General features: G+C 45.5%; 2 non-coding genes across 2 annotated transcripts; both read left to right on the forward strand.

Annotated features, from left to right (window-relative positions):
* The first annotated feature begins 259 nt into the window (after positions 1–259).
* LOC118143389 (U6 spliceosomal RNA) lies at positions 260–366 on the forward strand. The gene has a single exon (XR_004727610.1). It is a non-coding gene; the product is annotated as a U6 spliceosomal RNA (small nuclear RNA).
* A 22,533-nt stretch (positions 367–22,899) lies between these two features.
* LOC118143400 (U6 spliceosomal RNA) lies at positions 22,900–23,001 on the forward strand. Its single transcript, XR_004727621.1, has one exon. It is a non-coding gene; the product is annotated as a U6 spliceosomal RNA (small nuclear RNA).
* The last annotated feature ends 4,708 nt before the right edge of the window (positions 23,002–27,709 follow it).

Below are 27,709 nucleotides of genomic sequence, written 5' to 3' on the forward strand. Positions count from 1 at the left end.
CAAGCCTGTAATGGAGTCTAACTGAAAGAAAATAGAAATACAAAGGAATTTTTATTTAAATATAAAACCATTTTTTAAAAGCCTGTAGCTCTTGAAATTTAAAAGTACAATTAAAAAATAAAGCCATTTTGTTAGTTTTTTACTGAAATATAACAAACTTTCAGTAAACTGCACATAAACACATAAATAAAAATAAACTGTGTAGTCCTGGCATACGGGCAGACATATAGACTAATAGAATACAACAGAGAGCCCAGAATTTCTCATTCTGCAGCACACACACTAAAATTGGAAAGATACAGAGGAGATTCGCATAACCCCTGCACAAGGATGACAGGCAAAAATAAATAATTATTTAAAAAATTAAAAGACTACAGAGCCCAGAAATAAGCTCTCATACATATAGTCCAATAATTTTTAAATTAGGGTCCCAAGACCAGTCAGTTGAGAAAGGAGTATTTTCAACAAATGGTTTTGGGAAAACCGGATATCTACATGCAAATGAATGAACCCGGGCCGTTATCTTATGCTATATACAAAAATTAACTCTAAATGGATCCAAGACCTAAATGTAAGACCTAAAATAATAAAACTCTTCTTTTCTTTCTTCCTTTCTTTTCTTCCTTCTTCCCTCCTTCCCTCCCTCCTTCCTTTCTCTCTCTTTCTCCTTCCTTCCTTCCTTCCTTCCTTCCTTCCTTCCTTCCTTCCTTCCTTCCTTCCTTCCTTCCTTCCTTCCTTCCATTCTTTCTTTCTTCAAAATTACCCAGCTAATTTTGGCATTTTTAGCAGAGACGGGGTTTCACCATGTTGGCCAGGCTGGTCTCAAACTCCTGAGCTCAGGTTATCCACTTGCCTTGGCCTCCCAAAGTGCTGGCATTGCAGGTGTGAGCCACTGCACGTGGCCAGATTTTTTGAAAATATAGTGGACACTATATTTCTGTAACTAAACCTTACAGAAAAATTCTAAAGAATATAAAGATACTGAATTTCCAAATTTCTTTATAGGAGATGAAATGAAAAAAAAAAAAAAACATCCTATTATAGTTGCTGGAAAACAGACCACAGGTTTTGTTAGAAGAAAATACTCTTGAACTTGAACCAAGGGAGTTGTACATAAGCCTGCCCTGTGAATCTGCCGTTGGTACTCAGAATTTACTTCTCTCAAGCTGCAGAATGTTAGACTATAGATGACACTTTTATTTATTTATTCATTTTCAGATAGTCTCACTCTGTTGCCCAGGCTGGAGTATAATGGCGTGATCTGGGCTCATTGCAACCTCCGCCTCCCAGGTTCAAGTGATTCTCCTGCCTCAGTCTCCCACATAGCTGGAATAACAGGTGCCTACCACCACACCTGGTTATTTCTTTGTATTTTTAGTAGTGACAGGGTTTCATCATCTTGACCAGACTGGTCTCAAATTCCTGAGGCAGGTGATCCACCTGCCTCAGCCTCCCAAAGTGCTGGGATTATAGATGTGAGTCAGCACGCCTGGCCGAGATGACACTTTTGATAGTAAACAGATGAGCAGTGGCTCCTACTCCCCCAGAACTATAACAAAAAAATCTTCCAAACAGTGAATGACATCACAGCAACAGGGACCTTTCTAGGAATTTCCCAGTTCTGTGTTTTGGATTTTAGAGACCCTAGGCAAAATAGTAAGAAAATTATCCTCAGAGAGCACCCCCACCACCATAAGCTCTTCTCCCCCAGCATGAGCTGTGTGTGTCTCTGTTTCAGCACTTCACATGGGAGTCTATGCCACTAAGCCTCTTCCATCCCCCTTCAGGAAGTAGGTGGTCCTGGTGCCTTCCCTGTTTCTCAAGGGGACAGCCAGTGAATGCCATCCCTGAACCTAGACTAACACAAATTACGTGACAATACAGTCTTCCTTTGGCCACATAGTGGTATCTGTATTTTTTAAATTATTATTCCTTTTTTGAGATGGAGTTTTGCTTTTATTGCCTAGGCTGGAGTGGTATAGCACGATCTTGGCTCGCTGAAACCTCCACCTCCCAGGTTCAAGCAATTCTCCTGCCTCAACCTCCCGAGTAGCTGGGATTACAGGCATGCGTCACCACACCCAGCTAATTTTTGTATTTTCAGTTGGGATGAGGTTTCTCCATGTTGGTCAGGCTGATCTTGAACTCTTGACCTCAGGTGATCCACCCACTTTGGGCTTTCAAAGTGCTGGGATTACAAACATGAACCACTGCCCCTGTCCTTATTTATTTATTTATTTATTTATTTATTTATTTTATATATATATACTTTTTTTGAGATTGAGTTTCGCTGTTGTTACCCAGACTGGAGTGCAATGGCACAATCTCCGCTCACCGCAACCTCCGCCTTCTGGGTTCAAGCAATTCTCCTGCCTCAGCCTCCCGAGTAGCTGGGACTACAGGCGTGCGCCACCATGCCTAGCTAATTTTTTGTATTTTTAGTAGAGATGGGGTTTCACCATGTTGACCAGGATGGTCTCGATCTCTTGACCTCGTGATCCACCTGCCTCGGCCTCCCAAAGTGCTGGGATTACAGGCTTAAGCCACCGTGCCCAGCCAAATTTTGTATTTTTAGTAGAGACGGGGTTTCACCTTGTTAAACAGGATGGTCTCGATCTCTTGACCTTGTGATCCACCTGCCTCGGCCTCCCAACGTGCTGGGATTATAGGCGTGAGCCACCGTGCCCAGCCTTATTTTATATTTTTTGATACGGAGTCTCGCTCTTGTCACCCAGGCTTGAGTGTAAGGGCATGATCTCAGCTCACTGCAACCTCCACCTCCTGGGCTCAAATGATTCTCCTGCCTCAGCCTCTCAAGTAGCTGGGATTACAGGAGCCCACCACCATACCCACTGATTTTTGTATTTTTAGTAGAAACGGGGTTTTACCATGTTGACCGGGCTGGTCTCAAACTCCTGATCTCAGATGATCTGCCTGCTTCAGCCTCCCAAAGTGCTGGGATTATATCTTGGCGTGAGCCACCGCACCCGGCCCCAGCTGTATCTCTAACGGTGGATCTCTCAACATTTGATGGGGATGTGGGTTAGGGACTGAGGCAGAGAGATTTGGTGCTCCTCAAAATTGAGCAGCTGCCCCCCCCCACACACTAGTGTTGAATCCCAGGGCACTTCTGCCCTGACCAAGGCTGGAAGGCTCAACTGAGGGCATAGAGAGCTGGAGAAGGGAGAGAGGGCACCTGCTTTACCATTTTTGGCCGGGATTCAGTTGAAACATTCCAGCCAGCCAAAAGGGCATTTACTATTCCAGTAGCTCCTTGGAGAATCCCAGACAGAGAGCGGCCCCTTCTAAATACTTGATCAGCCATTCCTGTGTGAGACATAGATGGTGAGACTAAGATGTCTGGGAGGAATGCAGTTTCCCAAAGCACATTCTCTGAGCAAAGTTTCCAAGTTTCATAGATCTGTAGTTTCTCACACTGTAGGGACAAAGTGGTGGTGGCTCTGACTGTTGTATTCGTGATTAATGGGCAGAATGATGAGGCAGTTCCTGCTGGGCTCTGTGGAGTGTTAGCATGTTGATGGCACCGAGTGGTTCCAGCCTACTAACCCCAGCCCTTTGTCAGCTGCACATAGATAAGGCAGCAGAGAGCGAAGCCAGATGATTTCCTGCTTTGGCCCATGCAGACACTGCAAGTACAGTGCTCGTCTATGTTCTTAGCAGCCTGCAGCAGCAGGGTATATTATCCTCAGTAATGTTCTCAGCCAACTCTTTTTCTGAACTTTTCTTTTTCCCTGCACAGTTTTAGTCCCTGGAACATCTCATTTTAAAATGCATCAGTCAGGGCATGATGGCTCGTGCCTGTAATCCCCGCACTCTGTGAGGCCGAGAAGGGAGGATCACCTGAGGTCAGGAGTTCAAGACCAGCCTGGCCAACATGGTAAAACCCCGTCTCTACCAAAAATACAAAAATTAGCCCAGCGTGGTGGGCACCTGTAATCCCAGCTACTCGGGAGGCTGAGGCAGGAGAACCTCTTGAACCCAGGAGGCAGAGGTTGCAGTGAGCCAAGATGGCTCCTCTGTACTGTAGCCTGGGTGACAGAGCGAGACTCTGTCTCAAAACAAAACAAACAAAAAACCAAAATGCATGAAAACCCGATATAATGGCCCATTCATCTTAAAAAGCAGGAAGAATTGCAGACCAGTTTTTGGGGGCCATGTATATGCTGCCTCGCCAGGCCTCACCAGGTGTTCCTGCACAGCAGTCCCCAAGCATGTGACAGACACATTCTAAGGGAAGAGACCCATGTGCTTGTCTTAACGCTGTATAGGCAAGGCTCTTCTAGCAATACTAGGTCCCACTGAGAACCTCCCACCCTGGCATCTGAGCTCCTGATTTGACAAAGGAGCTTGCCTCCTTTGAATGACCTAGAGCACAGGTAGGAACTTGTCCATTAGCTTGGAATTGTGTTCTTCATAAAGACTGAGGCAAGCAAGTGCTGTGAAATAACATCTTAGTCCCTTGGTTTGTTGTTTTTTTTTATATTTTGAGAATAAAACTTCATATAAAATTTAAAACAAAAGATGTCTGATCGCTAACATCTTGGGATTGTAGCTCCCAGTGAAAGCACAGAGAATGAGAGGACGCCACACTTTCAGACGAATTTTTGTTGCTCACGGACCAGAAGATTCCCAGTGGAGGAGCCCCACGGGTCGCCAGCATGACTCTTTTGGCTGGCACAGTGATTTTGCTGGCCCCTCGGCGTGGCAGCTCTTGGTGCAGAGTAAACGGGACTGGTTCCTCTTCTGACCAACGTTTGGAGCTCCGGGAAGGCAGAGTCGCCTATTGCAGACTCAAGAAGGAAGCCAGACTGGAGATTCCCGGGCAGAAGAGCACCATCAGTCTTAACACCACTGTTTAGGCAGAGTGGGTTGCTCAGATTCTGGCGCTGGGAATCAATAAATTGGATGTCCACTCAGAAACCTAATTAGAAAGGCGGTAATTGTAAAGATGACAGATGGATAAATTTATAACGAAGGGAAGAAAACAGCCTAAAAAGGCTGAGAATACCCAAAATCAGAATGCCTCTCCCTCTACAGGGGATTACAGTTCCTCATCAGCAACAGAACAAGACCTGATAGAAAATGACTGTGTTCCATTAACAGAATTAGGCTTCAGAAGGTGGATGATAAGAAACTTCTGGGAGTTAAAAGAACTTGTTCTAACCCAATGTAAAGAAACTAACAACTTTGAAAAAAGGTTTGACAAAATGCTAACAAGAATAGACAATATAGAGAGGAATATAAATGAATTAATGGAGTTGAAAAACACAACACGAGAACTTAGCGAAATATGCACAAGTTTTAATAGCCGAATTGATCAAGCAGAAGAAAGGATATCAGAGGTCGAAGACCTACTTAATGAAATAAAACAAGAAGACAAGAATAGAGAAAAAAGGATAAAAAGGAATGAACAAATTCTCCAAGAAATATGGGACTATGTGAAAAGACCTAATTTATGTTTGATAGGTGTACCTGAATATGATGAAGAGAATGAATCCAAGCTGGAAAATACTCTTCAGGATATCATTCAGGAAAACTTTTTCAACCTAGCAAAGCAGGACAATATTCAACCCCAGGTAATACAGAGAACACCACAAAGATATTCCTCAAGAAGAGCAACCCCAAAGCACATAATCGTTAGATTCACCAGGGTTGAAATGAAGGAGAAAATACTAAGGGCAGCCAGAGAGAAAGGTCAGGTTACCTACAAAGGGAAGCCTATCAGACTTACAGCAGATCTCTCAGCAGAAACTCTACAAGCCAGAAGAGAGTGGGGGCCAATATTCAACATCCTTAAAGAAAAGAACTTTCAGCCCAGAATTTCATATCCAGCCAAACTAAGCTTCACAACTGAAGGAAAAATAAAATCTTTTATGAACAAGCGAGTACTCAAAGATTTTATTACCACCAGGCCTGCTTTACAAGAGCTTCTAAAAGAAGCATTACACATAGAAAGGAACAACCAGTATTAGTCTTTCTAAAAATATACCAAAAAGTAAAAAGCATCAACATAATGAAGAATTTACATCAACGAATGGACAAAACAGCCAGTTAACATCAAATGGCAGTAATCCTAAATTTAAATCAAATAAATCCCCCAATCAAAAGATACAGCCAAAACCCAACGGTATGCTACATCCAGACCCATTTCACATGCAAGGATACACAAAGACTCAAAACAAAGGGATGGAGAAAGATTTACCAACCAAATGGAGAGCAAAAATAAATAAATAAATAAAAAGCAGGAGTTGCAATTCTCACCTCTGATAAAATAGATTTTAAAGCAACAAAGATATAATGGTAAAAGGATCAATGCAACAAGAAAAGCTAATGATCCTAACACCCAGATACATAAGATCTATAAAGAGGCTTAGACTCCCTAGACTCCCACACAATAATAGTGGGAGACTTCACCATCAATATTAGATAGATCAACGAGACAGAAAATTAATAAGGATATCCAGGACTTGAACTCAGATCCGGAACAAGTAAACTTAATAAACATGTATAGAACTCTCCATTTTAAATTCACAAAATATACCACATCACACCTACTCATAGGTACCACATCACACCTACTCATAGGTACCACATCACACCCACTCATAGGTTTAAATGAAATATTGATTGGCCATTATTAAGCACAATTATTGGCATAAAAGAGGTTTCCAATACCCATTTTTAGAATAAAGCAACATTTCCGTTCTCCCTCTTTTTCTTTCTCCTTCTTCCTCTCCGTCACTCCTTTTTTTCTTTCTTTCCTTCTCTCCTTTCTTAAAAAAAACAAAAAAAAAACCTAAAAAAAAATATCCAACTGAGAAACAAAGTAGATCTGTTATCTTCATTTTAAAACTGAGGAGACAGACAGAGAGAAGGATGGTGGTGATGACCATGACTACGCACGCGGAACCGCCTTCCCGGCTCCCAGAGAGGGCGCGTGCAGCCATAGATGTCCTCCGTAAAGAGGCTCCGCCTCCGTGCCCATAAACTACAGCCTCCACCTGCTCCCAGCCTCCCTGCTGAACACCCTCACCCTTTCTATTCATTTACTTATTTTAAAATTTATGGTGGGGCGCGGTGGCTCATCCCTGTAATCTCAGCACTTTGGGAGGCCGAGTCAGGCAGATCACTAGGTCGGGAATTCAAGACCAGCCTGGCCAAGATGATGAAACCCCTTCTCTACTGAAAATACAAAAATCATCCAGGCGTCGTGGCATGTGCCTGTAATCCCAGCCACTCAGGAGGCTGAGGCAGAGAACTACTTGAACCCAGGAGATGGAGGTTGCAGTGAGCCAAGATCGAATCACTGCCATCCAGCCTGGATGACAGAGCAAGACTCTGTCTCAAGAAGAAAATTTTGTTTATGTATTTTTAGACCGAGTGCAGTGGTTCACGCCTGTAATCCCAACACTTTGGGAGGCCAAGGTGGTTGAATCACCTGAGGTCAGGAGTTCAAAATCAGCCTGGTCAATATGGTGAAACCCCATTTCTACCAAAAATACAAAAAATTAGCCAAGTGTGGAGGCAGGTGCCTGTAATTCCAGCTACTCCGGAGGCTGAGGCAGGAGAATCGCTTGAACCTGGGAGGCAGAGGTTGCAGTGAGCCAAGTTGCAGTGAGACCGTGCCAATGCACCCCAGCCTGGGCAACAGAGTGAGACTCTGTCTCAAAATATTTTTTTATTTTTTTGGTAGAGATGGGGATCTATTATGTCCCAAGGCTGGTCTCAAACCCCTTTCCCTGAGCCCTGAGGCTCCCCATTTAGCTGGTGTCCTGTCTTCCAGTTGGTGGGTGTTAGTTTAAACAAATGATGTATGACTTTATCAGTTCAGGCTGGTCCTTCAATCTACGTGATTCTGACATTCCTACACATGGAAATTCTCTGTGCCCTGGCCAGGCGGTCCACGGTGGGAATATTCTTAAAAGATTTGCTGTCTTAAAGCAAACAAATCAGTAATAATAATCCAAGTAAGGTTTGCATTGTTTTTAGTTTGTTTTGTTTTTATGCTTCTTGTGAGGTGTTTTTGTTGAAAACTACAGAATTATAAGAAATAATTTTGTGCCGAGTGTGGTGACTCATGCCTGCCATCCCAGTGCTTTGGGAGGCGGGAGGATTGCTTGAGCTCAGGAGTTCAAGACTAGCCTGGGCAACACAGCGAGACCCCATCGCTACAAAAATACAAAACTTAGGTGTGATGGTGCACACCTGTAGTCCCAGCTGCTCAGGAAGCTGAGGTGGGAGGATTGCTTGAACCAGGGGGTCAAAGCTAAAATGAGCTGAGATTGTGGCACTGCACTCCACCCTGAGCAACAGAGTGAGACCCTGTCTCAAAAGGAAAAGAGAAAGGAAAAAAAAATAGTTTAGTGGCCAAGTGTGGGGGCTCCCATCTGTAATCTCAGTGCTTCAGGAAACCAAAGTGGGAAAATTGCTTGAGGTCAGGAGTTTGAGACGAGCTTGGGCACCACAGTGAGACTCAGTCTCCAAAAAAAAAAAAAAACACCTGGGCATAATGGTGTGTGCCTGTAGTTCTAGCTACTGGGGAGGCTGAGGCAGGAGGATGGATTTGAGGCCAGGAATTCAAGGCTGCAGTGAGCTATGATTGCATCACTGCACTCCAGCCTGGGCCTCTCACCCCCTGCCCTGCAAACTGCTAAACACCGTCAATCCCATTATCAAAGTATCTTGTTGAACATTCGTTCCCTTTCCCAGTGGCCCATCATCCTCTCGTGCCCAGGTGATGTGACAGCCTGTGAGGGTGCCCCAGGCTCAGAGCTCTCCCCACCGCAGCTGTTCTCTCTGCACCTGAAGCTCAGCTCTGATGTGCGCCAGGACACTGACACAATGCACAGCCACTGGACTGAGCTTCTCCATTGGAAGAAACGATGCAATCCTTTTACAGAAACCCTGATTCCTAAAGCTCACCGTATTATTTTTTTCTAGACAGAGTCTTGCTCTGTTGCCCAGGCTGGAATGCAGTGACATAATCCTGGCTCACTGCAACCTCCGCCTCCTGGGTTCAAGCGATTCTCCTGCCTCAGCTTCCCAAGTAGCTGGGATTACAGGTGCACGCCACACGCCCAGCTAATTTTTGTATTTTTAGTAGAGATGGGGTTTCGCCATATTGGCCACTCCTGGCCTCAAATGATCCACCTGCCTCAGCCTCCCAAACTATTGAGATTACAGGCTTGAGCCACTGGGCCCGGCTGGAAGCTGGTAACCTTTTATTTTGTTTTTTGGGTTTTTTTGAGATGGAGTCTTGCTCTGTCGCCCAGGCTGGAGAGCAATGGCACAATCTTGGCTCACTGCAACCTCCGCCCCAGGTTCAAGCAATTCTCCTGCCTCAGCCTCCCTAGTAGCTAGGACTACAGGCGCACACAACCATGTCCAGCTAATTTTTTGTATTTTTAGTAGAAATGGGGTCACCATATTGGCCAGGCTGGTCTTGAACTCCTGACCTTGTGATCTACCCATCTCGGCCTCTCAAAGTGCTGGGATTACAGGCATGAGCCACCGTGCTCGGCCTATTTTTTGTTTTTTAACAACTTAATAATTGAACTTAAAAGGTGAGAGAATCGCTTGACCCCAGGAGTTCAAGGCTGCAGTGAGCTATGATCTCACCATTAGACTACAGCCTGGCGGACAGAGACATCCATCTCTAAAAGGAAAGAGAAAATCGATTTAGCCCATTAGGAAAAATACATCTCACAGGAATCTTGGCTTTTTATAGGATGTCAGATGGAAAATGTGCCCCTTACAAAAAAATTCTTAGCAATATCTGTTTTGAGAAAAAGAGATTCTAAAGTCTATTACTGAAAATTTCCAGCTGGGCGCTGTGGCTCACACCTGTCATCCCAGCACTTTGGGAAGCTGAGGCAGGCAGATCACAATGTCAGGAGCTCAAGACCATCCTGGCCAACATGGTGAAACACTGTCTCTACTAAAAATACAAAAATTAGCTGGGCATGGGTGGCGCGTACCGGTAATCCCAGCTACTCAGGAGGCTGAGGCAGGAGAATCGCTTGAACCCAGGAGGCAGACGTTGCAGTGAGCCAAGATTGTGCCATTACACTCCAGACTGGGCAACAAGAGCAAAACTCTGTCTAAAAAAAAAAAAAAAGCTTCCAGAGAATATCTGAATTTATTTCCGTTTTACCAACTTCCTTTTCTTTAAGCAAAACAACTAGATCTTTCCCCTCGCATGATACATCTGTTTCTCATTCTGCCCTTTCTCTCCTTCCTTCTTCCTTTCCTTCCTTCCTGGCTCCTTCCTTTCCTTCCTCCCTCCCTCTCTCCTTCCCTCCCTTCTTCCTTCCTTTTCTTTTCTTTTCCCTTGCACAATGCATGTTTCTCATTCTGCTGTTTGTTCTTTCTTTCTTAATTTCTTTCTTTCTTCCTTCCTTCTCTCTCTCTCTCTCTCTCTCTCTCTCTCTCTCTCTCTCTCTCTCTCTCTCCTTTCTCTCTTTCTCTTTCTTTTTCAGAGATAGGGCAGGTATGGTGCCATGCACCTGTAGTCCTACCTAATCAGGAGGCTGAGGTGGGAGGCTTGCTTGAGCCTGGGAGTTCGAGGCTGCAGTGAGCAGTAATCAAGCCACCACCGCACTCCAGCCTGGGTGAGAGTGGAGAAACCTGATAAACACTACCCCACGCCAGAGGATCAAGGAGAGCATCAGCAGAGAGAACTCATCCTTATAGTACATGGAACAGCACTTTACCTTCCTAAACCTCAAACCCTAGTTGAATCATGAGAAAAACAGGCAAATCTTAATAGAGCAGCATTCTACAAAACACATGAGTAGCACTCCTGAAAACCAACAAAGGTTGTAGGCAGGTGCAGCAGCCTGCCCCTCTTATCCGAGCTACTTGGGAGGCTGAGGGAGGATGATTACCACTTAAGGCCAGGAGTTCAAAACCAGGCTGGACAACATATCGACTTTTAAAAAAAAAAATCATCATAAAAATCATTCTGAGAAATGACCACAGCCAAGAGGAGCCTAATGAGGCATGACAACTCCTGCAATGAGATGTCCTGATGAGGCTCTGGAACAGAAAAGGGACAGTAGCTCAAAAGTATGGGAACCTGGCTGGGCATAGTGGCTCACGCCTGTAATCCAAGCACTTTGGAAGGCTGAGGTAGGCGGATCACTTGAGGCCAGGAGTTTGAGACCAGCATGGCCGACATGGTGAAACCCCATCTCCACCAAAAATGCCAAAATTAGCCAGGTGCAGTAGCACACACCTGTAATCCCAGCTACTCTGGAGACTGAGGCAGGAGAATCACTTGAACGTGGGAAGCAGAGGTTGCAGTGAACTGAGATCATGCCACTGAGTCCAGCCTGGGTGACAGAGTGAGACTCTGTAAAAAAAAAAAAAAAAGAAAAAAGAAAGAAAGAAAAAGATTCTGAAAGAAAGAAAGAAAGAAGAAAAAGATTCTTTATGTGATTCCCCTAGTCTGTGTGTCTTCTTCCTTCCTTCCTTCCCTCCTTCCTTTCTTCCTTCTTTCCTTCCTTCCTTCCTTCCTTCCTTCCTTCCTTCCTTCCTTCCTTCCTTCCTTCCTCCTTCCCTCCCTCCCTTCCTTCCTTCCTTCCTTCTGTACTTTCCTTCTTTCTCTTCTTTCTTTCTTTTTTTTGACGGAGTTTCTCTCTGTCACCCAGGCTGGAGTGCAGTGGCATGCTCTCAGCTCACTGCAACCTCTGCCTTCCAGGTTCAAGTGATTCTTCTGTCTCAGCCTCTCAAGTAGCTGGGATTACAGGCACATGCCACCACACCTAACTAATTTTTGTAGTTTTTAGTAGACACGGGGTTTCACCATGTTGGCCAGGTCTTGAACTTCTGACCTCAGGTGATCCGTCCACCTCAGCTTCCCAAAATGCTGGGATTACAGGTATGAGCCACTGCGCCCGGCTGGTCTGTGATTTTCTTACTGTATCTTTTAAAAACTTGGCCAAGGGAATTAATCCTACTAGTAAAATGAGGCGCATGCGGGCATCATGCCTCATCACGTGTCAGTACACCAGCTCACACATTCTGGGGTCTCCCTCTTATCAGATAGTCATGAAATACCAGAATATTTTTTATCATCTCAATCTCCCTCCAGCTCCCTAGGCTTACAGTGGTTGAGATTAAGATGCATGTCACTAAATGCTTGCATCCCTGCACATCTAGAAATAAAAAAGAGGTTGGGCGCACTGGCTCACATCTACAATCCCAACACTTTGGGAGGCTGAGGAGGGAGGAAGGAGGATTGTTTGAGGCCAGGAGTGCGAGAGACCAGCTTGGGCAACATAGTGAGACCCCATGTCTACATAAAAATTAAAGTTTAGCTGAGTATGGTGGTGTGCACCTGTGGGTCCCGGCTACTCAGGAGGCTGAGGTGGGAGGATTGCCTGAGCCTGGTAGGTTGAGGCTGCAGTGAGTTGTGACATGACTGTGCCACCGCACTCCAGCCTAAGTAACAGAGTGAGACTCTGTCTCCAAAAATAAGAAATTAAAAAGGAAAATATTATTTTTAGCTCCTCTTGGAAAGGTAAAATATCTTGAAACTCAAAATTTCCTGCCAGAGGCGGTGCCTTACACCTGTAATCCCAGCACTTTGGGAGGCTGAGGTGGGCAGATCATGAGGTCAGGAGATCAAGACCATCCTGGCTAACACAGTGAAACCCCATCTCTACTAAAAATACAAAAAAATTAGGCCAGTGTGGTGGCAGGTGCCTATAATCCCAGCTACTCAGAGGCTGAGGCAGAGAATTGCTTGAACCCAGGAGGTGGAGGCTGCAGTGAACTGAGATCGCACCACTGCATGCCAGCCTGGGCAACAGAGCAGACTCCGTCTCAAAAAAAAAAAAAAGAAAGAAATTCAAAATTTCCAATTGTCAAAAAGCAGGATAGAAAAACAACTGGAATTCTTTCCAGAAACTCTAGGTAAGAAATGCATTTGAGGTTAAGAGCAGTGGCTTATACCTATAATTTCAACACTTTAGGAGACCGAGGCGGACAGATCACGAGGTCAGGAGTTCAAGACCAGCCTGGCCAACATAGTGAAACCCCATCTCTACTAAAAATACAAAAATTAGCTGGGTGTGGTAGTGGATGCCTGTAATCTCAGCTACTGGAGGCTGAGGCAGGAGATTCTGGAAGGCAGAGGTTGCAGTGAGCCAAGACTGCACCATTTCGCTTCAGCATGGCAACAGAGTGAGACTCCGTCTTGAAAGAAAGAAGGAAGGAAGGAAAAGAAAGAAAGGAAAATGCATTTGCAGGCAAGGTCAGTGTGAAGCTTTTGGCCCAAACCTACCAGAAGTAAGATAAACTAAAGAATGGAAACTTCACTAGGAATAGGGGCAGAATAGAGGGATGAGAGGGTGAAATAGCCGTTTATTTACTCCACCTGTGCGACAGAGCATGCTGGGTGTGCTAGATTCATCATCTCACAAGATCTACAAAGTAGGGACCCTTTACACCTTAGGAAACAGACGTCAGAGAATGCCAGCTGTTCGCAAGGGGTAAAGCCAAGGGTGACACCTCGGTCCATCTGAGGTCACACAGTCTCTGAAACTGAAAGCAGATCTGACTTGGCTTTGCTGGTGTTTGTTGTGCTGTGTCCTCAGTCTTCTTGATAACTGTTATTTGATAGAAATCATTTTTGCATCTTTTTAAAAAGTGCATTTTTTTTTTTTTTTGAGATGGAGTCTCACTCTGTCATCCAGGCTGCAGTGCAGTGGCACAATCTCGACTCACTGCAGCCTCCACCTCCTGGGTTCAAGTGATTCTCCTGCCTCAGCCTCCTAGTTGCTGGGACTACAGTCACACGCCACCACACCTAGCTAATTTTTGTATTTTTAGTAGAGACGTGGGTTTCACCATGTTGGCCAGGCTTGTCTTGAACTCCTGACTTTAGGTGATTCACCTGCCTCAGCCTCCCAAAGTGCTAGGATTACAAGTGTGAGCCACCATGTCCAGCAAAAAGTATTATTTCTGAAAATAATTTTCTGTTGGATATTCAGGGGGCACGAGTGCAGATCTCTTACATTTGTATATTGCGCTATGGTAAAATTTGGGCTTCTAGCGGACCCATCACCTGAATAGTGTATGCTGTACCCATGCATAGCATTTCAACCCTTAGCTCCTCTCACTTTCCTGCCTTTCGGAGTCTCCAATGTCTATATTTCTACCCAGGGGTATCCTTTGTTCAGCTCCCACCAATGAAAACATGCCATATCTGACTTTGTGTTTCTGGGTCATTTCACGGAACATTTCACTGAAGCCTCTAGTTCCATCCATATTGCTACAAAAGACATTATCTCATCATTTTTTATGTCTGTGATATGTATACCACACTTTTATATATTCTGTGATATGTATACCACATTTTCTTTCTTTTAAAAAATTTTTTTTAACTTGTTTTTCTTTTTTAAAAAAACAGAGATGAAGACTCAGTGTCTTGGCCAGGCTGGTCTCAAACTCCTGAACAAAAGCGATCCACCTGCCTCAGCCTCTCAAAGTGCTTGGACTACAGGCATGGGCCACCACACCTGGCCATATACTACATTTCCTTTATTCTATCATCTGTTGATGGGTATTTCAGCTGATTCTTTATCTTAACCATTGTGAATAGCTCTGCAACACACACAACAGCTCAGGTATCTTTTTGACATAGCAGTTTCTTTCCGTTTGTGTAGATACCCAGAAGTGGGATTGCTGGAGCGCATGGTAGATCTATCTTTAGCTCTTTGAGACATCTTCATGCTGTTTTTCACAGAAGTTGTGCTCATTTACATTCCCACCAGCCGTGTATAAGCTGTCTCTTTTCTCCATAGCCTCGCCAACTGTAAGGTCTTTTAGGCTGACTGATGGCACCATAGATGCCATGGTGACCCCCATGATGCACATGCACATCTCTGGATGGCCTCCTGGAACTAGAAAATCTGAAGTAACTGGAAGACCATGAAAAGGGGAAGAATGATCAACCCCTGCAGCACCTAATTAACTTGAGACATTCTTCCATTGTTCCTTATTCACACCTCAACTGATAAGGCAATTGGACTTTGTAACCGACCTTGGTCAACCTTGTGACTCCAGACCCTATGACCCCCTCCCTGCTTGCAAAAAAAAAGCCCTAAACTATAACTTCTGTAACTTTCCACTGCCTACCCCAAACCTATAAAACCAACTCCTACCCCCACTACCCTCCACTGACTCTCTTTTTGGACTCATCCCACCCGTGCCCGGGTGAATAAACAGCCATGTTGCTCACACAAATCCTGTCTGGGGGCTCTATTCATTCAGAGTTCTCATTTTAACACCAACATCTGATGTTTTTAGACCAAAAAGTACTATTGTTATTATGTTTGTTTGTTTCTTTTGAGACAGAGTCTCATGCCTGTTACCCAGGCTGGAGTGTAGTGCGTGATCTTGGCTCGCTGCAACCTCCACCTCCCTGGTTCAAGTGATTCTCCTGACTCAGCCTCTGGAGTAGTTGAGAGTACAGACGTGAACCACCACGTCCATAATTTTTTGTATTTTTAGTAGAGATACGGTTTCACCATGTTGACCAGGCTGGTCTTGAACTCCTGACCTCAGGTGATCCACCCACCTCAGCCTCCCAAAGGGCTGGGATTACAGGTGTGAGCCACTACACCTGGCCTCCTTCTTATGTTTTTAGTTTTCTCACTGCTGGTGCAGGATGATGTCAGGAACTGGAGCCTGGATTCCTGTCTTGTGTCTGCTGGCTCTCCTGTCCTAAAGCCTAATGTTCCTACTGGTGGAGCTGAGAAGAGTCCTTCTCCCTGATTTTTATTACAAGACACAGTCAGTAATTACCTCCAAGGTAATTGCACAACTTTGGTGTTGTGCCTCGCAAGCCTGGCCCCCAGCCACTTACATACGTGCAGAATGGAGAGTCTGCGTGATGGGATCTGCCACCCCAAAGGGCATGATTGGAAAATAACTGGCTAGGCTGTGCCAGAATTTTCTTTTGTGATCTCCCAAAGACACAGCCTTCGGAGAGTTAGAACCAAAAGATCTTAAAGGCCTTGAATTTGCATAACAAACACTGTTTCTTTGTCTCAAATGTTTGGAATAAGTCTATAGATAGAATGCACAAGACTTATTGTGTTTCTAGGGAAGAAACACAATGGAAGTTAATCATTACTATATAAAATTAAAAGTATCTGCTGAAAGGTGACAGGGAGGGTGAGGGAGGCAGACAGAGGTGGAGCCCTGAGCTGTTGCTTTTCATGAAGACTTTCTGTGCAATTTGGATTTTAAAAAAATTAGAGAGCTGGGCACAGTGGCTCATGCCTGTAATCCCAGTACTTTGGGAGGCCAAGGTGGGTGGATCATTTGGAGTCAGGAGTTCAAGACCAGCCTGGCCAAAATGGTGAAACCTCATGTCTACTAAAAATACAAAAAAATAATAATAATAACTGGGCTTGGTGGTGTGTGACTGTAATCCCAGCTACTTGGGAGGCTGAGGTAGACGAATTGCTTGAAGCTGGGAGGTAGAGGGTTCAGTGAGCCAAGACTGCACCATTGCACTCCAGCCTGGGCAACAAGAGCAAAACTGTCCCAAAAAAAAAAAAAAAGATAGAGCAGGGTCTTTCCCCAGGCTGGAGTGCAGCGGCGTGATCATAGCTCACTATTACCTGGAACTCCTGGGTTCAAGCCATCCTCCAGCTTCAGGCTCCTGAGAAGCTGGGACTACAGACACGTGCCAATCACATGTAGCTTTTTTTTTTTTTTTTTTTGGCAGAGATGGAGTCTCACTATATTATCCAGCCGGGTCTCGAACTCCTGGCCTCAAGCAATTGTCCCATCTCAACCTCTCAAAGTGCTGGGACTACAAGCATGAGCCACCACACCTGGCCTGCTGTTTTGATTTTTAAAACCAGATGCATGGACCAATTTTGTCACAATTTTGACAAAAGTGATAATACTAAAAGATTAAACTAGTCATTTACACCCACGCACAGTCCCATAGCATTAAACAGCAACCTTTGGAGTCTGAGGATGGTATTCAAGGTGCTCTGTAAACAACTATTATATTCTGCTCTTATTCCTTTGCTGCCATTGAAGGTCGAAGTCACCAGTTACTTAGCATTCTGTTTGAGAACGTGTACAGAAATTAGCAGAGACATTCATCAAAAAAAGCACATTTGACAGGGTAGGCTGGAGTCCATCAGACCTCACAGCCAAGGGCTGACAGGACCTAAGCCCAGAGATCGGCCTCTCCAGAACCAGCTCTCCACCAAGTAGGAGCATGGGAAGCAGCGTGGATTTGTCACACAAGCGCGCTGTATTTTCTGGCCTGAAACAAAAAAGCCATCTGGGCCTGGTGGCTCAAGCCTGTAATCCCAGCACTTTGGGAGGCCGAGGCGGGCGGATCACCTGAAGCCAGGAGTTCAAGGCCAGCCTGGCCAACATGATGAAACCCCGTCTTTACTAAAACAAAAATTATCCAGCCATGGTGGCAGTGCCTGTAATCCCAGCTACTCAGAGGCTGAGGCACAAGAATTGCTTGAACCTGGGAGACAGCAGTTACAGTAAGCCAAGATCATGCCACTGGACTCCATCATGAGCGACAGAACAAGACTCTGTCTCAAAAAAAAAAAAAGAGGAAGAAGCCGCCGGGCTTAATTTCTGAGCTGGAGCAAGTAGGTGCAGGGCAGGCTCAGCCTGGACCAGTCAAGGACACCCCTCGCCAAACATCAGGCAGCCCCCTGGCTCCTCCATCCTCTTTGTCAGAAAGAGCATTTTTTCTGATCTTCTGTAAGTTTAGATGTGTTCCGCAGAAGGCTTTTCCTGGAGAGGATTCTCAAGCACAAGCTGTCTGGTCTCTGCAGGGGATTTTAGAACATCGTGTTCTAGTAACGGTCCTTGGCTGCAGCCCAAGAGCTGTCAGGCTTCCTCCTGGGGGTCAGGGTGCAGTTGGCGGGAAGATGAAGCCACCTTGGAACAGGAATGCTTTCTATAGCGTCCTGGGAATGCGCCCTCAGCAGGCCACCCACGCACTGGGAACACATTGGAACCGCTGCTTTTCTGGGTTAAGGGTTTTTTTTATCTACAAGTGAGTCCCAAGAAAATCACCGAGACTGTCAGAACCCCACAGATTTTTTTCTCCAAGGGATATTCAACCTCAAATGAATGGAAACTTCCCATGTCCCCACAGAAGGCTTTCATTTATTTTTATTTATTTTAATTCTTAGATTTTGGCCAGGTGTGGTGGCTCACGTCTATAATCCCAGCACTTTGGGAGGCCGAGGCAGGTGGATCATGAGGTCAGGAGTTCAAGACCAGCCTGGCCAAGATGGTGAAACCCCATCTCTACTAAAAACTGCAAAAATCAGCCGGGCACAGTGATAGGCATCTGTAATCCTAGCTACTCAGGAAGCTGAAGCAGGGGAATTGCTTGAACCCAGACAGCAAAGGTTGCAGTGAACCAGCATCATGCCACTGCACTCTAGCTTGAGTGACAGAGTGAGACTCTGTCTCAAAAAAAAAAAAATTCTTAGAGTTTATTTTGTAAAGACAGGATCTTGCTATGCTGCCCAGGGTGGTCTTGAACTCCTGGATTTGAACTCCTGGATATATTTTCCAAGATATCCTCCCACTTTGGCCCCCCAAAGTGCTGGGATTACAGGAATGAGCTTGGCGCATAGAAATCTTTTTAGTTACCAGGTGGAAAGTAACAGGCTTAATTCTTTCAAATGAACCCAAGTGTTCCAACTAATCTGTTTTAAAAGGCAGCCTTTAGGCCAAGCACGGTGGCTCATGCCTGTAATCCCAGCACTTTGGGAGGCTGAGGTGGGTGGATCACGAGGTCAGGAGATTGACACCACCCTGGCTAACACAGTGAAACCCCGTCTCTACTAAATAATACAAAAAATTAGCCGGGTGTGGTGGCAAGTGCCTGTAGTCCCAGCTACTTGGGATGCTGAGGCAGGAGAATCAGTCGCTTGACCTGGGAGGCAGAGGTTGCAATGAGCCAAGATCATGCCACTGCACTCCAGCCTGGGTGACAAGAGCAAGACTTCATCGCAAAACAAAACAACACAAAAAAGGCATTCTTTAACATACCCAACCTTCACTTTTTAAAAACACTGCCAGGCACAGTGGTTTATGCCTGTAATCCCAGTACTTCGGGAGGCTGAGGCACGTGGATCACAAGGTCAGGAGTTCGAGACCATCCTGGCCAACATATGAAACCCTGTCTCTACTAATAATGTAAATAAATTAGCCAAGCACGGTGGCAAGCACCTGTAGTACTAGCTACTGGGGAGGCTGAAGCAGGTGAATTGCTTGAACCCAGGAGGCAAAGGTTGCAGTGACGCTAATGCACTCCAACCTGGGTGACAGAGCAAGACTCCGTCTCAGAAGAGAAAAAAAAACTGCTATAATGTTGTTTTTCCTGAAGGTTTATAAACACGGCATTCAAGACTTTTCTTTTCCTTGTAAGGTTTTGCCTACAATACAGAGCATGCTTCTACCGGGGTGATCATTGGTTCAAACTGCCTGGATTCGGCCAGCTATGGGGCTAATTAAAAGAGAATTGATACTTCTTTTTTCTTTTCTGAAACGGAGTTTTGCCCTTGTTGCCCAGGCTGGAGTGCAGTGGTGAAATCTCAGCTCACTGCAACCCCTGCTGACCAGATTCAAGCGATTCTCCTGCCTCAGCCTCGCGAACAGCTGGGCCCGCCACCTGATTTTTGTATTTTTAGTTAAGATGGGGTTTCACCATGTTGGCCAGTCTGGTCTCAAACTCCTGACCTCAGGTGATCCATCCACCTTGACCAACCAAAGTGCTGGGATTATAGGTGTGAGCCACTGTGCCAGGCCTGTATGACTGTTTTCCCTTCAGAAGTGTCCTTATTACTTACCCTTTTTTGGGAAAACAAACAAACAAAAGGCCTGTCCCACCCATCTAGTCCTTATTATTGTACTCTCTTTCCTGGGTTTTGTGAATGAGGAAAACTGAATTTAGTCTTTCCCGTAGAATCCCATACCATTTACGTCTTGCTTCTGATACAAAACTTCAGTTATAAATTTTTCACTAAATATCAGAAAACGTTTTTTTTTTTTTTAAGGGACTCGCCTTTCATTTGTATCTGAGCTTTGTATCTGACTTCAGAGGCACTTCCAGTCAGGCGCAGCTCTGTCCTGGGCACAGACTCACTGCCTGTCCTCAAAGAGGCCTTTTCCTTCCACACCAGGGACACCTGCTCTGAAGCCCACCCTGCTGAAGGCCAGGGGAACAGTCACAGGTGTTGTCATCAGCATCCAGGAAAACAGGATCTGAGAGGAGATTCTGAGAGGGTGAAAGGGCGTGTAGGAAATGGAACCAGTCACTCTGCTGTCTTTGCTTTTTTTTGGGGGGGGGTGGGTGGGGGACGGGGTTTCACCATCTTGGCCAGGTTGGTCTTGAACTCCTAACCTCGTGATCCACCCACCTTGGCCTCCCAAAGTGCTGGGATTACAGGCTTGAGCCACCACGCTCGTCCACTCTGCTGTCCTTGACGCGGTACCTCTTTCTCTGCCGCTACGCCCATCTTTTGTCTTTTGTGGTCTGTGATGCTTTCTCTTTGTCTCTCAGGTGGCCAAGTTGACTAAAATCATGAAATGGGGCTGGGTCCATTGGCTCACGTCTGTAATCCCAGTACTTTTTGGGAGGCTGAGGTGGAAGGACCGCTTGAGCTCAGAAGTTCGAAATTCGGTCAAGCTATGATCATGCCATTGCACTCCAGCCCGGGTGACAGAGCCAGTCCTGTCTCAAAAAAAAAAGAAAGAAAGAAAAAGAAAAAAACATTTAATCTAGTCCAAGTCCCTTTCACATAATAGACAGGGACTCTTGGGGCCCAGGGAGATTATCTCAGTTCCTCAGTCACTGACCCAGCTTGTGGGAGAACAGGCCACGATCCAGGCTCCTGTCTTCACAGCTTTATCTGATGCCCCAAGCCCAAATAAACTCAGCGGGGAGAGGGTGGGCTGGCTCTTGAGGTGCTCGGAGGTCACTGCATAGGTCTGGGCTCACTCCAGAGCCAGCACCCTCAGCTCATTTGGGAACACTTGTGCCATTTATTTTATTTGATGTATTTATTTTTGGAGCGAGGCCTTTCTCTGAGTGCCATTTATCATAGCACCATTTATCATGTGTCTACCACATTGCACGATCCCAAGGGCTTTGCCTAGAGTTTCTCAGTTTTCACCCAAGCTCTGCAAAACTCTATCCGTTCTGTTTGACACAGGAGGGAGCGTTAAGCAACGAGGTTGAGATCACACATCGGTGAGCAGGGAGGCCAAGGAAGCCCGGGCTCCTCTCATTGCAAGCCTGCGCTGGTTCCGTTCGCGATGCAGGCTCCCAAAATCCACACTCTCTCAAGACTGAGGGTAGACAGTGCCCAGTGCGAATGCACTCGCGTCCCTGGAAGGCACCATAACCGTGTCTAACCACATCACTTGTTTCAACCCATCATCACAACCTCTCCGCAGTGGGAAACTCACTTGGAAATGCAAATTAAGATGGGAAAGTTACTTATTGAACACAATGACAGAACAAAGGAAACCCCGTATCCTTGGAGGATCCTCTTATCAAGGCGATAGCCTAGTGAGACAGCACCTCCGCTGTGGGGCTGGCTCCTGCCCCTGCCTAGCCGGTGGGAGGACTTGTGTCAGCCTGCCCCGACACCACTCTGACACAGCGCATCTCTGGGGCCACCTGGCAAACTCAGCCTGACTCTTTCCTTTGTGACCACATTTTCACAGCTTCCCCAGTTACATTTCAGAGGAGTCACAACTCACAGCTCATTTTGTGGTTGAGTACAGTTTAAGTGGTCGATTTTGTTTTGTTTTGTTTTGTTTGAGACAGAGCCTTGCTCTGTCGCCCAGGGTGGAGTGCAGTGGCGCAATCTGGACTCACTGCAACCTCCGAAGTGACCGCTTCTTAATGAAATCTGGGGAAGGTCCCCTTGCATCTCCAGGCAATAGTTAGGCAGGATCGCCTCTGGGAAATGGTTAGCTTTCTAAATCTCATTTACCGCACATGCATTCAAGTACACGTCAAAGACTTCGGACCTTGCTTGACTGGAGTCCCGGAGCCAACTGGAAATCCAGTTTCCATTGGTCTGTAGTAGCCACTGTTTATCACTGACACCCAAGGTTTTTGTTTTTCTCTTTTGTTTGCTCTCGTTGATAGCATATGCTTTTATTTATTTATTTTTTTTTTTAGAGAAAGAAAGAGATAAAAGGAATGAAGAAGAGGAAAAAAGAGGAAGAGGAGGAGGGAGAGAGAACAGGAGTGTTGTTTAGTTGCCCAGGCTAGAATGCAGTCTAAAAATGGGTGGCATATACTTTTATCCCAACAAACAGCATAAAAGGGGAGACGCTCTCCTCCCTGCCTAAACATCTGATCCTGTTACACATTGATATTTAATTATTTTCAATTAAAAGTGACAATCTGTGTTCCAAAACGTGATTGTGTGCTTCCGCATCTACCACAGACATGCATGTATGTATGTGTTTATTCATTAAGACAGAGTCTCTATACAAAGTGAAATTAGACAAATTAATTTAAAAAAATAAAATAAAAAGACAGTCTCTCTCTCCTTGCCCAGGCTGGAGTGCAGTGGTGCAATCTTGGCTGACTGCAACCTCTGCCTCCTAGGTTCAAGCGATTCTCCTGCCTCAGCCTCCCGAGTAGCTGGGATTAGAGGCGTGCACCACCATGCCCAGATAATTTTTGCATTTTTAGTAAAGGTGGGGTTTTATCATGTTGATCAGGCTGGTCTCAAACTCCTGACCTCTTGATCACCTGCCTTGGCCTCTCAAAGTGCTGGGATTACAAACGTGAGCCAACGCTCCAGGCCACAGTTTTTTAAATGTTAAATTCCACACTTGCTTCGGCAGCACATTGATTAAAATTGCAATGATACAGAGATTAGCATGGTCCCTGAGCAAGGATGACATGCAATATAAAATTCAAATTGACAAAGTTTTCAAGTTAATTCCATTTCCTGTATAATAAGCCTTCATGCTCCCTCTCTCAGGCCGCTCTCTGCCCTAAAGTCTCTGTGAACCTGGAGAGGAAGCAAATCTCAAATCCCTTTGGCTTCCTGACAGTAGATCTGGCCATGGATTTAGTATCAAATGTGATTGAACTAATGGGCAAAATTCTGATTTTTGATTAAGTTAGGACATTAGGATCTGGAGCTGCCTTGTCTATATGATAGTACAGACAAAACCAGTCAAACTCTAAAATATTTGAAGAGATTTATTCAGAACAAAATATGATTAACCATGGCTCGTCACACAGTCGCGGGAGATCCAGGGAACATGCACCCAAGCTGGTCGGGATACAGCTTGGTTTTATACGTTTTAGGGAGACATAGACATCAATCAGTACACGGAAGATGTACATTGGTTTGGTGTGGAAAGGCGGGACAACTGGAATCCAGGCTTTTGTAACCTGCATTACACTTCCCTGGATAGTGTCAGAAGCCTTTGAACAAGAGCAATTCCATCTTGAATAGGGGCTGGGTAAAATAAGCCTGGATTCCCAGGGGTTAGGACACTCTAAGTCAGAGCATGAGATAGGAGATCAGCACAAGATATGTTACAAAGACTGCTGATAAAACAGGAGGCTATTAAGAAGCCAGATAAACGCCACCAAAACCAAGATGGCAATGAAAGTGACCTCTGGTTGTCCTCACTGATCATTATATGCTAATTATAATGCATTAGCGTGCTAAAAGACCCTCCCATCAGCGCCAGGACAGTTTACAAAAGCCACGGCAGCATCAAGAAGTTATCCTATGTGGTGTAAAAAGGGGAGGGACCCTCAATTCCGGGAGATGACCACCTCTTTCCCAGGAAATTGTGAATAAGCCATCTCTTGTTTAGCATATAATCAAGAAGGAATGGCCAGGTGTGGTGACTGTAATCCCAGCACTTCAGGAGGCTGAGGCAGGAAGATCACTTGAGGTCAGGAGTTCAAGACCAGACTGGCCAACATGGTGAAACCCTGTGTCTACTAAAAATATAAAAATTAGCTGGGCGTGGTGGTAGGCACCTGTAATACCAGCTACTTGGGAGGCTGAAGCAGGAGAATCACTTGAACCTGGGAGGTTGAGGCTGCAGTGAGCAGAGATCATGCCACTGCACTCCAGCCTGGGTGACAGAACAAGACTCTGTGTCAACCCCTGCCCCCCGAAAAAACAATTAACAACGAGTATAAGCAGTTGGGTAGCCCATGCTACTGCTCTGCCTATTAAGTATTTCTGGTATTTTCTGGTATTCTTTGTTTCTTGGGTTTTTTGTTTGTTTGCTTGTTTGTTTTGAGACGGAGTCTCAGCACTAGCCACCAAGCCCTGCTACTTTTTGTATTTTTAGTAGAGTTCAGGTTTCACCATGTTGGCCAGGCTGGCCTTGAACTCCTAACCTCAAGTGATCTGGCCACCTTGGCCTCTGAAAGTGCTGGGATTTTGTTTCTTTTCTTCTCTAACTTACTTTCACTTTACTCTGTGGATTTGTCTTGAATTCTTTCTTGCACAAGATCCAAGAACCTTCTCTTGGGATCTTGATTGGACCTTTTTCTGGTAAAAACAGGCAGATTCAAAGATTTTCTGATTGGCAATTGGTTGAAAGAGTGTATCTAAAGATTCTTGTTACTCAAATGAAGCCTCCAGGTAGGAGGCTTCAGAGAGAATAGATGGGAAATGTTTCTTATCAGGTTAAAATGTGTCAGACTTTTAATCTCTCCTAGATCAGGAAAAAGACCTGCAAAGGGAAAGGGATTCTCTTCAGAATGTAGATTTTCCCCAGTGACAGTTTTGCAGGGCCACTTCCAAATATATGGAAGAAATACATTTTAGGGTAAAATTATTCAATTTATTTCAGAGCCTGCTATCTATCACATTGGTGTCTTGGGAAGCGGAGGTGGGTGGATCACAAGGTCAGGAGTTCAAGACAAGCCTAGCCAACATAGTGAAACCCTGTCTCTACTAAAAGTACAAAAATTAGCCAGGCTTGGTGGCAGGTGCCTGTAGTCCCAGCTACTAGGAGGCTGAGGAAGTAGAATCACTTGAACCCAGGAGGCGGAGGTCATGGTGAGCCAAGATTATGCCACTGCACTCCAGCCTGGGCAACAGAGGGAGACTCAGTCTTAAAAAAAAAAAAAAAAAAAGAGGCCAGGCGTGGTGGCTCACGCCTGTAATCCAAGCACTTTGGAGGCCAATGTGGTGGATCACCTGAGTTCAGGAGTTCAAGACCAGTCTGACCAACATGGTGAAACCCCGTCTTAAAAAAAAAAAAAAAAAAAGATTCTGTTTGGCCAGTCTTAAGTTCTCTGTTTTAATGTGAATGCTGGTTGCTGTGCCTGAATTCCAAAGGGAGGAAGGTAGAATGAAGCATGTCCACAACCCATTCCCATCATGGCCTGAACTCATGTTTCAGGTTAACTTTAGAATGCCCTTGACCAAGAGGAGAGGTCTATTCAGTTGGTTGAGGGGAGGTATAGATTTGTATTCTTTTTTTTTTTGAGACGGAGTTTTGCTCTTGTTACCCAGGCTGGAGTGCAATGGCACGATCTCGGCTCACCGCAACCTCCGCCTCCTGGGTTCAAGCAATTCTCCCACCTCAGCCTCCTGAGTAGCTGGGATTAAAGGCACGTGCCACCATGCCCAGCTAATTTTTTGTATTTTTAGTAGAGACGGGGTTTCATCTTGTTGACCAGGATGGTCTCGATCTCTTGACCTCGTGATCCACCCGCCTCAGCCTCCCAAAGTGCTGGGATTACAGACTTGAGCTGGCCATAGATTTTTATTCTTGATTTACAATAGCCACTAGTACTGGTGGCTATTTAAATTAAAATTGTTTAAAATATCATCACATTATAAGTTCAGTGCCTTGGTTACACTAGCCTTATTGTTATTGGAAAAGGGTCCTGATCCAGACCCCAAGAGAGGGTTTCTAGATCTTCTACAAGACACAATTTGAGGTGAATCCATAGAGTAAAGTGAAAGCAAGTTTATTAAGAAAGTCAAGGAGGCCGGGTGTGGTGGGTGGGTGGCTCACGCCTGCAATCCCAGCGCTTTGGGAGGTCAAGGAGGGCAGATCACCTGAGGTCAGGAGTTTGAGACCAGCCTGGCCAACATGGTGAAACCCATCTCTACTAAAAATACACAAATTAGCCAGGTATGGTGGTGCTCACCTGTAATCCCAGCTACTGGAAGGCTGAGGCAGGAGAATCGCTTGAACCTGGGAGACGGAAGTTGCAGTGAACCAAGATTGCAACACTATACTCCAGCCTGGGTGACACAGCAAGACTCTGTCTCCAAAAGAAAAAAAGTAAGTAAGTAAATAAAGGAATAAAAAATGACTCCATAGGCAGAGCAGCAGCATGGGCTGCTTGGCTAAGCATACGTATAGTTATTTCTTGACCATATGCTAAACAAGGGGTGGATTATTCATGAGTTTTCCATGAAAGAGATGGATAATTCCCAGCACTGAGGGTTCCTCCCCTTTTGAGACCTTACAGGGTAACTTCCTGACTTTACCATGGCATTTGTAAACTGTCATGGCACTGGTGGGAGTGTCTTTTTAGCACGTGAATGCATTAATAATTAGCGTACAATGAGCAGTGAGGACAACCAGAGGTGACTTTCATTGTCATCTTGATTTTGGTGGGTTTTGGCCGGCTTCTTTACTACAGGCTGTTTTATCAGCAAGGCCTTTATGGCCTGTACCTTTTTTTTTTTTTTTGAGAAGGACTCTCACTCTGTCGCCCAGGCTGGAGTGCAGTGGCGCAATCTTGGCTCACTGCAACCTCTGCCTCCCCAGTTCAAGCAATTCTCCTGCCTCAGCCTCCCAAGTAGCTGGGACTACAGGCGCACACCACCACGCTCAGCTAATTTTTGTATTTTTTAGTAGAGACAGGGTTTCACCATATTGGCAGGCTGGTCTCAAACTCCTGACCCCATCATCCACTCACCTCTGCCTCCCAAAGTGCTGGGATTACAGGCGTAAACTATGGCGCCTGGCCTGTGACCTGTTTCTGTGCCAACCTCCTCTCTCATGCTGTGATTTAGAATGTCTGACTTCCCGGGAACACAGCCCAGTAGGTCTCAGTCTTATTTAACCCAGCCCCCATTCAAGATGGAGTTGCTCTGGTTTAAACACCTCTGATGTTATTCCAAGGACTCACTGAGCACATGCAGCTCATGTCTACCATCCTGCACAGATCAGATGTAGAGCATGCCAGCATTCCATCACTGCAGAAGTTTCTATTAGACAGCACTGTTCTGGAGGGCCTAGGAGCTGGATGGCCCAGACATTCTGTCTCCCCTAGAGATGGCTCAGGAGCTATTCTGAGCTTCTCACAGGCTTCTGACTTGCCACAGCTTCACTTCTAGGTGCTAAGCCACTGTTTCCGCCTCCTGGAACATTTCAATCATTCCCACCTCACACCCTTCACCTAACTCCAGTGAGGTTCTACCTCACAAATTGCTCCCTCTAAGAAGACATCCCTAGCCTCCAAGAGTGTAGATCATGGCTGCTCATTGGCTGTCCGCATATGCTCCCAGCCCATTTCCCCGACCACGGCATCACAGCACTATGTATTATAATGATGTGTTCTTCCAGGCGCGGTGGCTCATGCCTGTAATCCCAGCACTTTGGGAAGCTGAGGCGGGCAGATCACCTGAGGTCG

The sequence above is a fragment of the Callithrix jacchus genome, chromosome 7 (assembly GCF_049354715.1).
Source record: "Callithrix jacchus isolate 240 chromosome 7, calJac240_pri, whole genome shotgun sequence".
NCBI classification, from domain to species: Eukaryota; Metazoa; Chordata; class Mammalia; order Primates; family Cebidae; genus Callithrix; species Callithrix jacchus.